Source organism: Nyctibius grandis, chromosome 6, assembly GCF_013368605.1.
Source record: "Nyctibius grandis isolate bNycGra1 chromosome 6, bNycGra1.pri, whole genome shotgun sequence".
Taxonomy (NCBI): domain Eukaryota; kingdom Metazoa; phylum Chordata; class Aves; order Nyctibiiformes; family Nyctibiidae; genus Nyctibius; species Nyctibius grandis.
In genome coordinates this window covers 9,297,378-9,312,449 of record NC_090663.1, presented here as the reverse complement: position 1 = coordinate 9,312,449, position 15,072 = coordinate 9,297,378, and the positions used below count along the sequence as shown (strand labels likewise).

The following is a 15,072-nucleotide window of genomic DNA, read 5'->3' as shown; positions in this document are numbered from 1 at the left end:
ATTTAGGAGCTTAGAGCTAGGAGGGATGGAAGGGAAAGTAGACAATATGCTGCCACCTCTTGGTTATAGAAATGAGAACAGGCATTACCTGGACAGATCTATCCAGTGGAAATTAAGAGACACCTATGCTTGTTTTCTGTAATAAAACAACCTGGAAGTCCATGTAGTGCAAGATGCAACCCTTCATGTTCTGAACTGTTGCTATGAGCTTAGGTCACATATTTCACATTTGTTCAGTCTTGTTTGGGCTAATTAATAATTATAAATACATAATTAATAACTTCTCTTATTTAATACATATAAGGTTAAGTTCATTCTCCTGAAACTGATGCTTTGCATCACTAAACTGATTTGAGAAACATAGCTGCAGAAACAGAAGGTAAAGATCTCATTAATTAGTAGCTTGTACAAGTTACTGCATGTTGTAACTCCCATTTGGCTGTTTATACGGACACACATAGCTAAGGCAGCCTGACACTTTCATCACTAGGTTTGTTTGTTACAACTTTTAACCTTAACTGTTACAGCGAGATTTTCTGTGCTGGCTGACTGCTGAGGACCTGAAGGGTATTTTGTTTGCTTGTTTATTAAAATGTTGGTTCAGCTGTCAATGAGAATAAAAGATGGAAGAATGCCTATCTTAATAAAAGAAATGCAAGATTGTTCTGTTAAAAACAGAACACCTGTTGTGCCCCTTCTAGTTTGATGCAGAGCCTTGAAATTTAACAGAGGAGCTATCTGTATCAGGGGTGTGCTTCTCACTGCTCCTATGAGTCACTGCATAAATTTGGGCCAAGCGATAAGTCTTTGAAAATCTCAGTTCAAATATGTTCTGTAAAGACTCGTGGGAGCTTGTGAACTCAAGACCACGAATGTTCTGTTACTCTCAGCTCCCACGTGCCAGAGGCTCTTTACTGTGCACACACATTCACTGAGCGTGCCCCATCCTGGGGCACAAAAATCCATCAAACACTTGATCTTCTGTTTCTCAACGCTGGCACTGAGTTCTCAGTCTCTTCTGCTGGCATATGGGTAACGTAAAGGGGGATCCTGTCTGTCTGTACTGCAGAAGGGACAGGAATTCTCCAAGCACCATTGAAGCAGTGTTGGTAAGTCTGTATTGTCCTATATCAGTGACACATTGGTCCTTGAGACCTAAAGCCCTTGAGAGTCCGCAAGATCTAGCCCTGGTAATACTTGACAGGGTGCTTTGAGGGTCCCTTGGGGGGAACAACAGGACGATATACTCTAAGGGTGTCTGGCCGTGAGATCACCTTACCGGGCATTGCGCGTGCAACATGCACAGACTGCACTTCAATGCATCTCCCACCTGGAGTAGCCCAAGTCACTCAACCATGAGCAAAGCTGTGCAGCAGACCTGAACTAGGCCCTTATGCCACATCATGCTGTTGTTACACTTCACACATGGGTACTTACACAAAATGTCCCTGTCTCAGGAAAGACTTGCAGACCTTTAATATACTAATGGTGCCACCCTACACTGTCTGCTGCACCACAATCCAAAAGCTGGGAGTTAGAGAGCACCCTTGTACCTTGAGGAGCTCTAGGCTCTCCTGCCATTTGGAAGGGTATGCAGAGGACCACAGACATGAGAAAAGTAGTAGGAGTTACTTTGTTTATGCACTGATCACTCACTGACAGTCCCAGCAGAGGCACTCAACAGCTTCACAGACACTGTCATAAAAAGATCAAGAAGCTGAAGAAGACCTACATGAAGGCTGTTGGTAGGAATTTTGAGGCAAAACAACCCCCATCTATATGTTATCACTTCTTCAAGGGGTTTAGCTCCATCACCCATCAGGAAAAGGAAGAGAGGAACTGATTTTATCTTGCTCTTCTTAAGCAGGGAAGTGGTGCACTGATTTACGGTGCAGTGCCAGGCTTAACCTCTCAGGGTGGAGGGCATCCTCTTATCCTTCACAGGTCAGGATCATGCCATTAGCAATCTGGGTCAGTGGTGGGAAACAGCAAGACACATCTTTCCAGAGGTAAATGAGGCCTCCTTTTCACAGAATCACAGAATCAATCAGGTTGGAAGAGACCTCAAGTCCAACCATTGCCCTGACACCACCATGTCAACTAGACCACAGCACTAAGTGCCATGTCCAGTCTTTTCTTAAACACAACCAGAGATGGTGACTCCACCACCTCCCTGGGCAGCCCATTCCGATGTCTAATGACCCTTTCTGAGAAGAAATTCTTCCTAATGTCCAACCTGAACCACCCCTGGCGAAGCTTGAGGCTATGTCCTCTTGTCCTATCGCTAGTTGCCTGGGAGAAGAGGCCGACTCCCACTTCACTACAACCTCCCTTCAGGTAGTTGTAGACTGCAATAAAGTCACCTCTGAGCCTCCTCTTCTCCAGGCTAAAGAACCCCAGCTCCCTCAGCCGTTCCTCATAGGTCAAACCCTCCAGACCCTTCACCAGCTTGGTCGCCCTCCTCTGGACTCGCTCCAACACCTCAACATCTTTCTTGAAGTGCGGGGCCCAGAACTGGACACAGTATTCTCTCTAACTGGACACAGTAAATCTCTCTAAACCTCTTGGTAACCAGAATTCCTTCTCACCATCTGAGTACTCATCTTCCACACACGTCCTGAACTGTTTTTTATCCATCTTCCAAGGGTAGATTTTTTATCCATTTACCCTACATGCTCAGCACCAGCACAGACACACCGTTGCCCAAAGCAGTCACTGAAGCCCAATCAGGTTCGAGGGGCAGGGAAATACCTGCACTACCAGGCCCGATAGAAAGACTCACAGGGATGGGCGCTTTTTTTTTTCCCTTTCCTCTCCCTCTGCAACTTCTCCATCATTTTTAGGGAAGCACATCTAACTTGTTGGTATAGAGCTGTATATAGCTACTCAGTGCACAGAAAGGACCATGGTATGGCGATGAGTCAGGATTGTGTAATGAATCAGATCTTGTCCAGAGGATCCTGGCTCTTTTGTTGCAGAAAATGAACACAATGACTGCAGGAAGAAAAGAAGTAGTAATGGGCTAAGGTGTTTCTATGCTGCTCAGAAGGACTGGATTCTATTTTTGTCTTTTGCACAGACTACTAAATCAGCCACTTAAAAACCCATTTTTCATGGGTAGCCATGAACCAGGTGCAGGGTTTTGCTGAAAGCCTAACTTCTACCCTTGTGCTTTTATGGCTAAAAATGTAGTTGCAACGTAATGAAATTAGCTGTAATGCTATCTTATCCTTACTTCATGAGGATGTTATCAAAATACATTGAATTCTGTTTGTGAAACTCCCAACTCCTACACAGCTGTATACCACTGAAAAGTCCATAACAAAGTTACTCACTCTGTCTCCAGAGCAGGATTTGAACAGTAAGTAGTAAGGCATGGAGTCCCACAACAAGCATCAATATGAATCAATATGAGAACAGAATATTGAATAGTTGCTCATTAAGTGACTACCATCCTTTCTGTGCACTAAACGGGCTCATGTCATTAATGACTACCTTGCAATCAAACACCAGGGGAGGCAAATCAAAGTTCTGCAAACAATGTGAATTCTGGCATTTTCTAACTTCAGAATGCTTGACTTTGCAGCCTTAAAAGCTTTCATATGATTTTTGTGTGGAATTTAAAAATACATTATGTAAAACAAAGCATTAAGAACCATAACAGGAACGCCTACAGATTAAAAGTGCATTAAGACTGACATTTCTGAGACTTTCACCCTGATTATTGTGGATTAGTTTAAACCTATACTTTTATCAGAGCAAGCTTTATCCTAATATTAGAATTGTAAAAGGGTTCACAGAGTTTTGAACTAGTTGAACTAAGACACTGTCAAACAGTAATGAGGCAGTGCAACTCTGTCTATAAACAGACTTAAGATTATAATATGAGAGACATCTAAAGAGATAGTCTTTAGATAATAATAATACTCTATTAATTAATATATAGTATTTTGCTATTTTAGCTAATTATTCCCTTTGGAACACTACACTGATGAAATTATGCCTGTAGCTAAAATATTTGAGCATCTGCGTCCCACGCTTCAGTGCATGAAGTTGACACACTTGGTTCTGGGTCTGTGGCAGTGCAGTGGCTTGGTCTTTAAGCTCCTTCTCTGTATTCATCAGGATATGGGTTGTTTGAGCTGTCAGTAACAGATCCTGCCTCTTAAATTCAAGGTGTAGGAGGTAAAACGCAATCCCAATACATCAGCCAAGAGGATAGGATCACACTTGTAAATCAGCTATTAGAACACCAAGGATTTTCATGGTTATGGTTTTACACAGAAGACCTCTCTCTATACCCACCTTCATCTGTTCTCGTACCTCACATAGTTGCCAGGAATATGTTTTCCAAAGACCTTTAATTGAATTTACTCAAAGATGCAACAATCCTGTCATATCTGCATGTGTGACTGAATTGCCCTCCTCTGAGCTTCCTCCCTGGATTCCTGCAAGCTCTTCTGAAAAGTTGGTTCTGGAATCAATTTTGTAAAGGTTTGTATGTGAATCATCAGGACATTTAGCATTTCATCTGTGAACATTTTAACAGTGAAAAAGCAAATAGCAAATGACAGTAAAACAAAAAAAAACTTAAATCCACCATTGTTTTCATGTTCATCACCACCCCATGCTTGGCTGGGATCAGCTTTCCCTTTGCTTGCTCATTCCCTGTTTTGCATTTTCCTGCCATGTTGTCAAATGTGCAAAGAACTGGTTTATCCCTGCCCCACCAGCATCAGCATTTTACCAAGTTATTCCTCCATTTACTGTAGAAAGGTTCTGTGTAGCCTGCAGGTTAGGACTGTGATATTTCTATCTCAGTTTCAAGGCCTGCATTTTAAGTGCAAGGATGAAACGGAGATCTTTACAAGGTATCTGGCAGCTTTGCACTTGGCAGTTTGCAAAGAACCTGGGTACCTAGTTCAGTGGTGGAGTTAGTTACTTTCCTTGTTCTGTATCACTTGATATGTAATTAAGATACAATTGCACTACTGGGCTTTCCGCATGTCAGTGTACAATCTATTCCATCTAGTCACAGTAAATTACACACTCATCGTTATCCTATGAAACAGCATAGTACCAGTGAGTCAATTATACACCGAACGGTCAGATTGCTCTGTGTTCAGTGTCTTCCTATTATGCCTGATCTTCTTGCCATTAAACTCAATGATGGTCTCACTATTGATTTAAAAAACGTAGGGATTTGAATAGATTCTAGGACATAATGTGAAAAATTGCTATCATTACTTTTTCCAAAACATTTACTGAAATAAAACATATTTTTTGTAATTACCGGGGTTTTTAATTTCCCCTCCTTGTTTTCTCTTCCCTCTTTTGCTCTTCCTCACTCACCTTCTCCATCAGTTTGAAAAACCTAAGTCTATAATGTCGCCTTTGACAAGGGCTTTGAGAGCTGTAGATCAAAACTCTTCTATGTAAGTGTCAATACAATCCATTTCAAAACATCTTCCTTCAAGCTAATTTGAAGTATTAGCCCAACAGTAAACCAACAGTAGAAAAGGGGATTAACACCTTAAGCTGGATTTAAACATCCTCCTCATTAATGCAACTGAAAATGGGAAGAGTGCAACATTATTTTAACTCCAGCTTTCTCCTCCTTGGTTTAGCCCAGGTTAAATTTCAGAAGTGGCAAAAATGTAGAGTAAAAATCACCGATCAGATACTGGAGAATTGGGTTAAAGACCTGCCTCATCTAATTTTCTTACTTGGCCCTAAGCATATAATTTCAACTATCCTAGTCCTTAACTGCCTCTTTGTTAAACGGGGTAACATGTGTACGAATCTCATAAAACTGTGAGAATCCTTTTTATCAGGGATTGAGTCAGTAAAATCCAATGGCAATTAGAACCACATCACCAGATACAAATAGTACCTGTAACCCAAATTTATGCCTTCTGATGCTCCCTGTAAATGTGTCCATCAGGACATCACCTCAGGTACTAGAATATAACAAATATCTTGCTAAAGTTACAATAACAATTTTTTGAAAAGCAAGAAAATTCTCAGCACATCAGAGTGAAACAAATAATACTAATCCAAAATCCATGGAAAAGTAAAATTGTTTAAAAAGTTAATTTACTGGGTCTATAATGGACATGAAATATCAGTTTGTACTGAGAGTAGCAATGTCTCAATAATTCATAAACCATCACATACTAAATACTGTAAGTTTGCCTGCAAAAACTGCAACCTTTTAAATTATTATTACAGGTTCTGGAGGCAATCCAGCCATGCTGAGAAAATCTGTGCTGAAAAAGAAAGTTTGTAAGGAGAGGGAATATGTTTTATTAGAAGAAACCAGGCCAAATATAAGGACTGTGAGCCTGAAAGCTTGTTTATTTTTCCAATTATATCTCATAAAATATAATGATGTCTTCCTACAAAGCCACAACCTTTCTTATAGATACAAAAATATTACTTTAAAAGTAAGCATTTACAAGAATGCAGTTACTATGGGTTGATAATACTAACGAAACAAACAGACATAAGAAATGACATAATAAAACACGTCCATTTGGAACTCTTCCTTCTCCAGTAAAGCCCAAGATAACTTAGAACTGAAAAAGATTGGAAGATTTATAATAATTTTCATAGCTCTAAAACTGTGTTAAGCTAGTAATTTTTTTCTGCTTATTTGGATTTTTCTCATAGCAATGAAAAGAACAAAAACAAAAAACTTTAAAGAGTCATTGTAAAAACATAAAAATGGGTGGAGAAAATACACTGGTTTGAAAAACCTTGAAAGGCTTTTAGTCCATTTTCTCTTTAAGTGACTAGAGTTCAAGTTCACAGTATCTCTTAAACTATGATAGACGTTTTGCTTTCAGCCAGACTCTTCAGTTATGCATATCTTGTTATACTCTTTGGAGGTCTCTGCATTTTTTCCACTATACTCTGTATTTTTCAGAGACTCCAGTTCTCAAAGCAGTATCTGAACTAACGCTAGAGATCTTCATTGCTAGGTACTAACCGACATTTACTGTTTATTCAGACAAGCTGGAAAGCATCTGTGTATTTGAAATTTATCATGGGTCAATTTGTATAATTTTATGATTAATGATTTGCATCAAATGATTTTTTTTTGTGCGAATTCTCTGGCTTTATGTGCACTACTATTAGCACTTCTTTAGAAAAAGCATTACTCAAATGACGCCCGTTAGCCCAAGCATGTCTTACTGAAACACTATCCTGAAACCATTGTTCTGCAATTGCTAAGTGGTTCCACTGATAAAAAAAAACCATGATTTTGCTGGCTACCCAGATTGTCCTTTCTATCACACTTACCGATTGCCTCTACAGCCTCTACAGCCGGTGTTTCAGCTTCTGACCCATTCCCGTACCAGTAGACCTGTGTCTGTACAGACAAGCCTCAAGCGTCTGAGTGGTCTGGTACTCAGCTCCTGACTTCATTGGCCTCGGAAAAGGAGTACATGCCATCCCACTGGAATCCTGCCCAACAAGCTGCACAAATACAGAAGCAAATATCAACAAATGAAGGAAACAATCGAAACATAAGCAAATACTGCCATAAGGAATCGCTCAAGAGTAAGAAATACATCAGCAGCAACTCTGGAAAACTCACTGGGTCAGCAGCCACCATTAAAGGCAGGAAATTTTGTCTGTGGGAGTTATCAACTTGTAAATTCCAGTATTTTTATCTTGGTGGTCACTACCAAATGTTGATACTGACAGGATCCTGCGCAAGCAGAGATGGACTGTGAAATTCAGGTTCTCCATTGATTCACAAATATGGAAAGAGTTTCAGGCCCAGATACCTACATCTCCTAAATCACACCTAGACCATCCAGCTAGATCATACATGCAGTCTCTCAAACAGTGGAATAAGGTATGTACAATACAATGCAACTTTATGGTAAGTCTTAGATACCATAACTCCTGTCTGGATATTTTAGTGTGTCCTTTCTATGCCTCCCGGGCTTTTAAATCTTCTCCATGTGCTCAGTGTGGGATCTGTGCCAAAAAAAATTGACAAATTTTCAGTTCTCTTCCACTTTAATTTATATAGTGAGACAGAAGTGGTCTTTTTTGAGAAAGCATGGGCTGGGCCACCAATCTGTCAGATGGTTTGAAAATTGGCTTGACTGCCAGGCTCAACCAATAAAGATGAATGGTTGACATGTAGCTAGTGAAGAACAGAGTGTTCAGCGTCTTGATCAGAGGCCCAGATGATGACACAGAATGCACCCTGAGCAAATTTATGGACACCATACTAAGAAGTGGCTGACATGAGGACTGGCAGAACTTAATCCAGAGAGATCCTGATAAATTTGAGGATTAGGCTAACAGATACCTCAAACTCAATAGAGCAGAATAATCCCAGGCATCAGGAGAGAGAGGAAACTGGCTGAGCATCAGCCCACAAAAAGGACCAGGGGATCATGGTGATGTCAGGCTGAGCATGAGCCCATTTAAGCCAACAGTGTACTCTCACTGCACATAAAGCAAACTGCATGTAGACTCAGTCGAGAGAGGTGTGGCAGGGAAGGTATTATCCTGCAGTCATTAAAATTGAGAAATTAGGAGAAAAAATTTTCACAGGGGCTGACAAATTCTATTTTAAATGTTTATCTAGTATGCATAGAAAGAAAAAGAGCACCTTTTCATAAAAATGGGCATCATCTAGCTGGGAAATTAGAAGGTAGCAATCCTTGCCACAGCAGTGAGTTTCTGGAATAGTCTTCTGCCTTCAGTAGAGGGGTAAAACAATCAAGCTAGTTGCAAAAAGGAGTTTAATAGTTTATAAAAAGACGGATGTAATAAGGTTGCATGCACCAGCAAGTGGTGATGTAGGAGGTCTCATCTAGTCCTACATTCCTGAATTTTGCATGCATAAAGAGTGATAATAAATGAAAGAAGATAAAGAATAGTTTCTGAAACATAATAAAGAGGAAGAGAAAAGGGGGGAGAAACATATGGGTGCTGGCAAACAAAGCCCCTGGAGGTAATGAAGAGGGAAGCAATCTTCCTTGAAAACTTGGTGACTTTCTTGTCAGAGATTACAACATTGTCTCAATGTGGCCTGATGCCACCTGTCTTTAATGCTCCTCATTTTGGAGCACAGTTTCGTTGTGATGGCTGCTGGAAGCATTACTGCTGCTAGCAAAAGAGCAATACCACATTTTATACAGCGTATGCCATGGAGTTGTCAAGTAACAGACGATCCTCTATGATTCCCTTGAATCCCTTATCTACAAAACAAGGCCTTTCTACCATTTGGTCATATCATTGTAAGCAGAGACGATTTGCAGCACCACACATGCACAAATATATGACTCTGAAAGAACAAGTTTATTTGTGTGCAGCACTTTGCATTGTAGGTCCTAGTGTTTTTTTAAGACCCTTCATGGTTTTTAATTTTGCACATTGTTATGCCTGATTAATGATATTTGTACTGCTCACAGTGATTGTGTTCTTTTTTATTAAAAAGTAATTGAGAAGGTAATTGAGCTCCGCACTCATAGTTTCATTGTTAAATAACTATTTAAATGCCTACTTTTGTTACAGTAATACATTAAACACTCACTAAAATCAAGAGCGAAAGAAAGGCAGCATAAGAAGTGGCAAAGGCAAGTGAGTGGCCCTACTATGTCGGTGGAAGCAGCAGCAATGGCTGCAGGCAGAGATGTCCAGAAAAATCTAAAAGAATGCTCTTCAGCCAGGCCCACCAGCCCTGGGAACAAACACCCTTTTCATGACCTCTGAGGTCAAATGTGGGAAGCAAGTAAGACTCTAGTGAACTCTGGAAGTCCCATTAATCACCCCATCTGCCCTGCTAGCGAGGAGGGCAGCACCTTCTTCAAAGCAGAGCGTACTGATGAAGTCAGGTCAACTCTAAGGATGATGTACTACCACCACACCGATCTGCTGCTGCTGAGTGACACATGGAAGCGGGGGGAGAGCAGAAGGGCAGTTTCCAAACAGACGGCTGTGTTTCCTCAGGGATTGGACCTGTCACAGAGGTATGCCGCTCTGCAGAGACTTCAAGGAAATTGTTTCATCACTGCTGATAACCTTCAATTTTCAGGCCCCATTAGCTGCTCCTGGGTGTCAGAGCCCGAGAGTGGCAGTGTATCAAATGAAACTGCTTTAGAGCAAGATAGAAAGGAAATTACTGTTTTGAGTTCTGACTCTCACTCCTCATTGGACCTTTACCATCTTAGGTCTGTAGTCACTGCACAATTTTGAAGTTTATTTGGGGGAAAAAAAAAATCACAGAATGGTGTGGCTGAAGTTGCAAGCGAGTGTGACGACAATGTAAGCATAACCTTGGACATAGGTGGCCAGATGGAGCACCATTGCAATAATTATTGCGCATCATGCCATGCCAATTCACAAGAGAAGATGTATCCAGGACACTTTTCATAGCTTTTATCTTTATTTATCTTTATTTCTGCCAGAATAAAGTTATATCGGTTTCAAGATAGATACTTTGCCTGCCAGGGAAGGTAGTTGGCTGTGTCACAGCTGACATAAGAGGTTGCCATGAGCAAGTGTCCCATTTGACTTGAGGAAGTCAGATAATCTGGTTTTGTTTAAGCAAATTCTCAGACAATGTTTCCTTTCAGGTCCCATTGTCACAGCAAAGTTTTAAGATGGGTCAAATCGACTCCCATACAGTGATACACCCATACAACATGAAAATGCGTAAACTCATAATAACCAGAGTTTTATGAATTGAATCAGTATAAAAATATACTAACAGGTATTAAAACTGACAGTAAATATCATTTTATAAAATGCACTACTGCTTAATGATAATTTAATTGTATATGTAAAGATAGTGAAATGGATTTTCCTTAAAATTACATGCACCTTAGACCCACTGTTAACCTCTGTTGCCCATTAACATAAAGGATATTAGTCTATTCCTACTACCAGTTACTCCATAAGTGCCCCTGACAGCTCTAAAGGTTTAACCATGCAGACAATTTATGTGTCAACCTCACACCACAGGATAAAATTTGTCCTCTTATTATGCTTCAAAAACCTAGGAAACTGCACGTTAAAAACATACGGAAATATTGAATGTACTAAAAAGTTGCAGTGTTTAGAACTCCAGTTACAAACATGAAATTAAAAATAAAACTGCACAAAACCTCAGTTATTCAACCTTAATGGAAATGTTGCGGGGGTGGGAGGGTGTATTATATGGTAATACACAATCTACTGCTTTGTCTGCCTTCTTGGGCTGGCCCCTGTCGTCATGGCATGAATCACAGCCTAAAGCCTTGTTGGCTCAGAAACTGCCATACTTGCCATTGCAGGATGGGATGCCAGTGGGAACCGAGTGCCACTGCTAATGCTAACGTTGTGTTTATTCACATGCCTCAGTGCTTCCTAAAACACAGTAAAAGCAGCTTCTTGTTCACTGAGAGCTCAGTGCCAACATCAGTCTGAAATCTCTGCCTATCAGCGTACCACCCCTCAACTTGGGTGCCCAGCTGAAATGTGCTGCTGCTTTCCCCCAAAGCAGGAAAACTCCAGGCTCTACCCCTGTAACATCCTTCTGAGGACACACAGTTACTCTGCATCTGATAGGGAACACTGCACTCTGCCCTCATATTCACCCCAGCATATATTATTTTTCAACATGTAGCGAGACAAACAGCAGGATAGGAACTTCCAGGAGCACTGGTTTTGGTGTGAGATAAAGTCACATCTCTCTTAAAACAGTTATAAAGTGGATTCAAAGAGATGAATCCTTGCCTATGTCTGTTTTTTATTTGAATACTGTCACAACTGGGCAAGTGAACCTAGGGTGTCTCCCCCCAGTCTGTCTTGTAGCATGCTCCAGCTCTTCTCAACAATCTGATATTCAACAACACCAACTCTGAAAAAGGAACTTGCAACTTAGAGGAGAAAACATCTGCAGACAGTTAACTGTGTAATGCCACATCACGTGGGATATAAAGCACTTCCAGAGAAATCAAGTATGCCCTTTCTAGCTCCAGGAATCCCTGAGGAATGAGCGCTTTTATATTTGCCATATTACTCTGAACTAAACAAAATTTAAGTAAAAAATAAATAACTTTCTGTTTGAGTTTGAGTAGATAGGACAAAAGCACGCTCTTACAGCTAGCTGGCACTTTGTCTTAATCTCCACCGCATCTGCATGCCCATTCAGTTAACAGCTCACAGGGACAAATTTGCAGGCGATAGGACTGGAGCCAAACTGACTATGCAAAACCTTATATTCCAGATACATATCACAGAACAGACTCCCTTTTCAAGTCACACTTCAGATAAGAACATAGAAGTGATTACAGTAGCTCAGACTAGATGGCCATGCGGCTCAGTGCTTTAACACTTGACAGCGTCCAAAAACAGATGCCTCGAGGAAAGAATCTGAACAAAGAAAGTAGGTAATAATACCCCCTTAACTTCCATCAGTGTGCAGTTCAGCATTGCCTGGGAAAGCCAGTACCTACTAATGCTACACAAAGTTTACCGGAACAAAGTTACCCTTTCAAAAAAATGTTCAGTCCATGTGAACTGGGAGAGCAAGGGTGTACAACTGCACACTTCGCACTATGGAGTTGTAGAGTATTTATCAGGTCTGATGCTTAAAAACCATTCATGCCATCTCATGGAACCAGGTTAACTATCTGTGTTAGCTACTGCTTGAAGACAACCAGCTGCACAAAGCATTGCATGTTGTCTGATTTACTTCCTTCAACCCACCTTTAAAAGGAGTTGGTTACTTTTCTCCTCACATTTGAAGGGGACAACACTGCCAGCTTTCCTTCCTTAACTAGTTGGTTTTTTTTTTTGTGATTACACTGTCCCATGGATTATACATTTTCAAAAGCAGCTGACAGCAGAAAGCAGGTTAAGGGAGAGATATTCAGCTGTGCCTCACCAACCAGCTTGGGGAATTTTGTCACAATTGTGCCACTTTGCACTTTTTTATTTTCAGAACGCTTTCTCACAGCAGAGTCCATACCCTTAAGTAAAATCAGACCTAAATCTATGAGGGGCTACGTAAGGTACAGGAACCCATACTCTCTACCCCAGGTAACCTGCAATCCAAAGCTCACGCTCCTGCCATGAAACAAATAGTTCCAGTGAACTCGATGGGATTTTGCACTACAGTTAAGCATGTACCTAAGTCTTACCAATATTGGTGCCTGCTTTAAACAGCTGGATATAATTAATGGAGGGTACATGTTATTAGTTATAGTGACATGTTAATTATATGTCTAAACTAATACCATTCCTTTACAGCTGTTTTTCAAACCTTTTGCTTTAGTTCATCTCCTATTCTGTTTTCAATTTAATAATTTATCCCAGTCTCTGATTTACAATTTTTTTCCTGCACAAACTAACAGATAAATAGTTACTCATGGATAAATTATTATCCCACAACTGAACTAACATACAGAGACAGTGGTCAACCGAAATTCTGGACAGAAAAATTTATGTGCTAGACAAACTGTCTCAACTCTGATTTTGCTGTTCTAAAATGTCAGCTGTATACTGTTCTAAAATGTGACTGTATACAAAACTTTTGTCTTAAGTCACATTGGTTTTGAGTATACATTGATAGTACTAACAAAATGCATGTCTGTGCATTTGCACACGCATTTTAAATGATTAGCTGTGGGAAAAAAAATCCTAATGTACTAAGATATAATTTATTCACGTAGGAACTCTACTCTAAAACACTTCCACACTGCTAAAAGTCAGTGTTTCATAGCACCCAAGAGCTGCGGATGCTCAGCATTTTGGCTATTAGTAAAAGCCGGGAACAAGAATAAAGTATAACGCTCCACAACGCCATATTGAGGAAATATAAAGCATCTCAGCAACAACTGCTCTGCTTACTTAGAGAAATCAGGTTGTAAAAAATCTCTAAAGGAAGAATGTTGTAAAGAAAACGTTTTCATTCAAAAACTTAGAAGGTGAATTTGCTATGCACTCCTACAACTCCTGTGCTTTAATTTCAATTAGCAAGACACTAAAATGAACCGTTTATGCCGCACTTGAGAAGCTCCGAGTCTTCTGGGATTTAGGCAATTGATTAATTTTTCTTATTTAAATAACAATGAGCTGAATCACGAGGGAATGTGAATGTACGCATACCAACTCCCTATTTCTGAGTCTCTACCGCTCGTGTTACAGACACTGAGGTAACTCCTACATCTCTGGGGAAAATGATGAAAAAGACACTCAACTGTACTTGTGTCAAATCGTAGCTCCCCGGGGGGGGGTTCACCAACTCGCACCGCGTCGGCAAGCTGCGCTGGCTGGCCTGGGCGAGAAGAAAGCCAAGGGCTGAGAGGACCTGAGGAAACCACGGAGGTGGGTGCGCTTTAAGGTGCTATTAGCTCTAATAAGCTCCCCATGGTGCTGGGTGGAGAAAATGGCCTGCTTTTTCAACCCAGGCCGACCGGAGAGAGCAAAAGGGGTGCTGGCAGGGGCCTGGCGTGCCCGAGCGGGCGCCGCTGGCGGACCGCGTTACCCGCCCCCTCGGGGACATGGGGGCTGTGAGGAAAGGAGACGTGGTGCTCTACCAAACGCTGTGCCCGGCGACCCGGGGGCCGGCCCAGCCCCAGGGCGGAAGGGCGGGCTGGCAGAGGGGCCCTCAGCCCTTCTCCCGCCTTCAGCGGCAGCCGCTGGGCGCGCCGAGCGAGTGAGGCGGCTCCCAGGCAGGAAGGGGAAGGCGGGAGCCGCCGGCTGGGGGAGGCCGGCGTCCTGGCAGGGGAGGGGCAGGCTCCGGCCTGCCTCCGCGGTGTGCCGCCCGGCCCCGCGGTGGCTCGGCACCCACTCCTGGTTCTCGGCCCTTTTCTGCCCCGGAGAAGTTAGGGAGAACTGTGAGGAACAACGAGTCGGGGCTGACAGAGAAGCTTCCCTGCCGTGAGGCGGCGCCATTTTACAATACGGAAGAAAAGCTGTGGCGGGTGCCATTTTGCATCTGAACGGGAGATGAGAAGCGGCTCGCTGTTTGTCGCCGCTTGGGCGCCGCCATTTTAGGTTACGGCAGAATCTCCGCCTTCGCTAGCGGAGCCTCATAGGGCGCCGCCATTTTGG

At 41.8% G+C, this 15,072-nt stretch overlaps 1 protein-coding gene across 1 annotated transcript in view; it reads right to left on the bottom strand.

Moving 5' to 3' along the window:
* Window positions 1-7,335, bottom strand: part of LOC137665347 (NELL2-interacting cell ontogeny regulator 1-like) — a 29,097-nt gene extending 21,762 nt beyond the window's left edge. The window contains exon 1 of the mRNA XM_068404241.1: window positions 7,306-7,335. The gene's annotated coding sequence lies outside the window, so the exon portion shown is untranslated. The remainder of the gene's footprint in view (window positions 1-7,305) is intronic.
* Window positions 7,336-15,072: the final 7,737 nt, after the last annotated feature.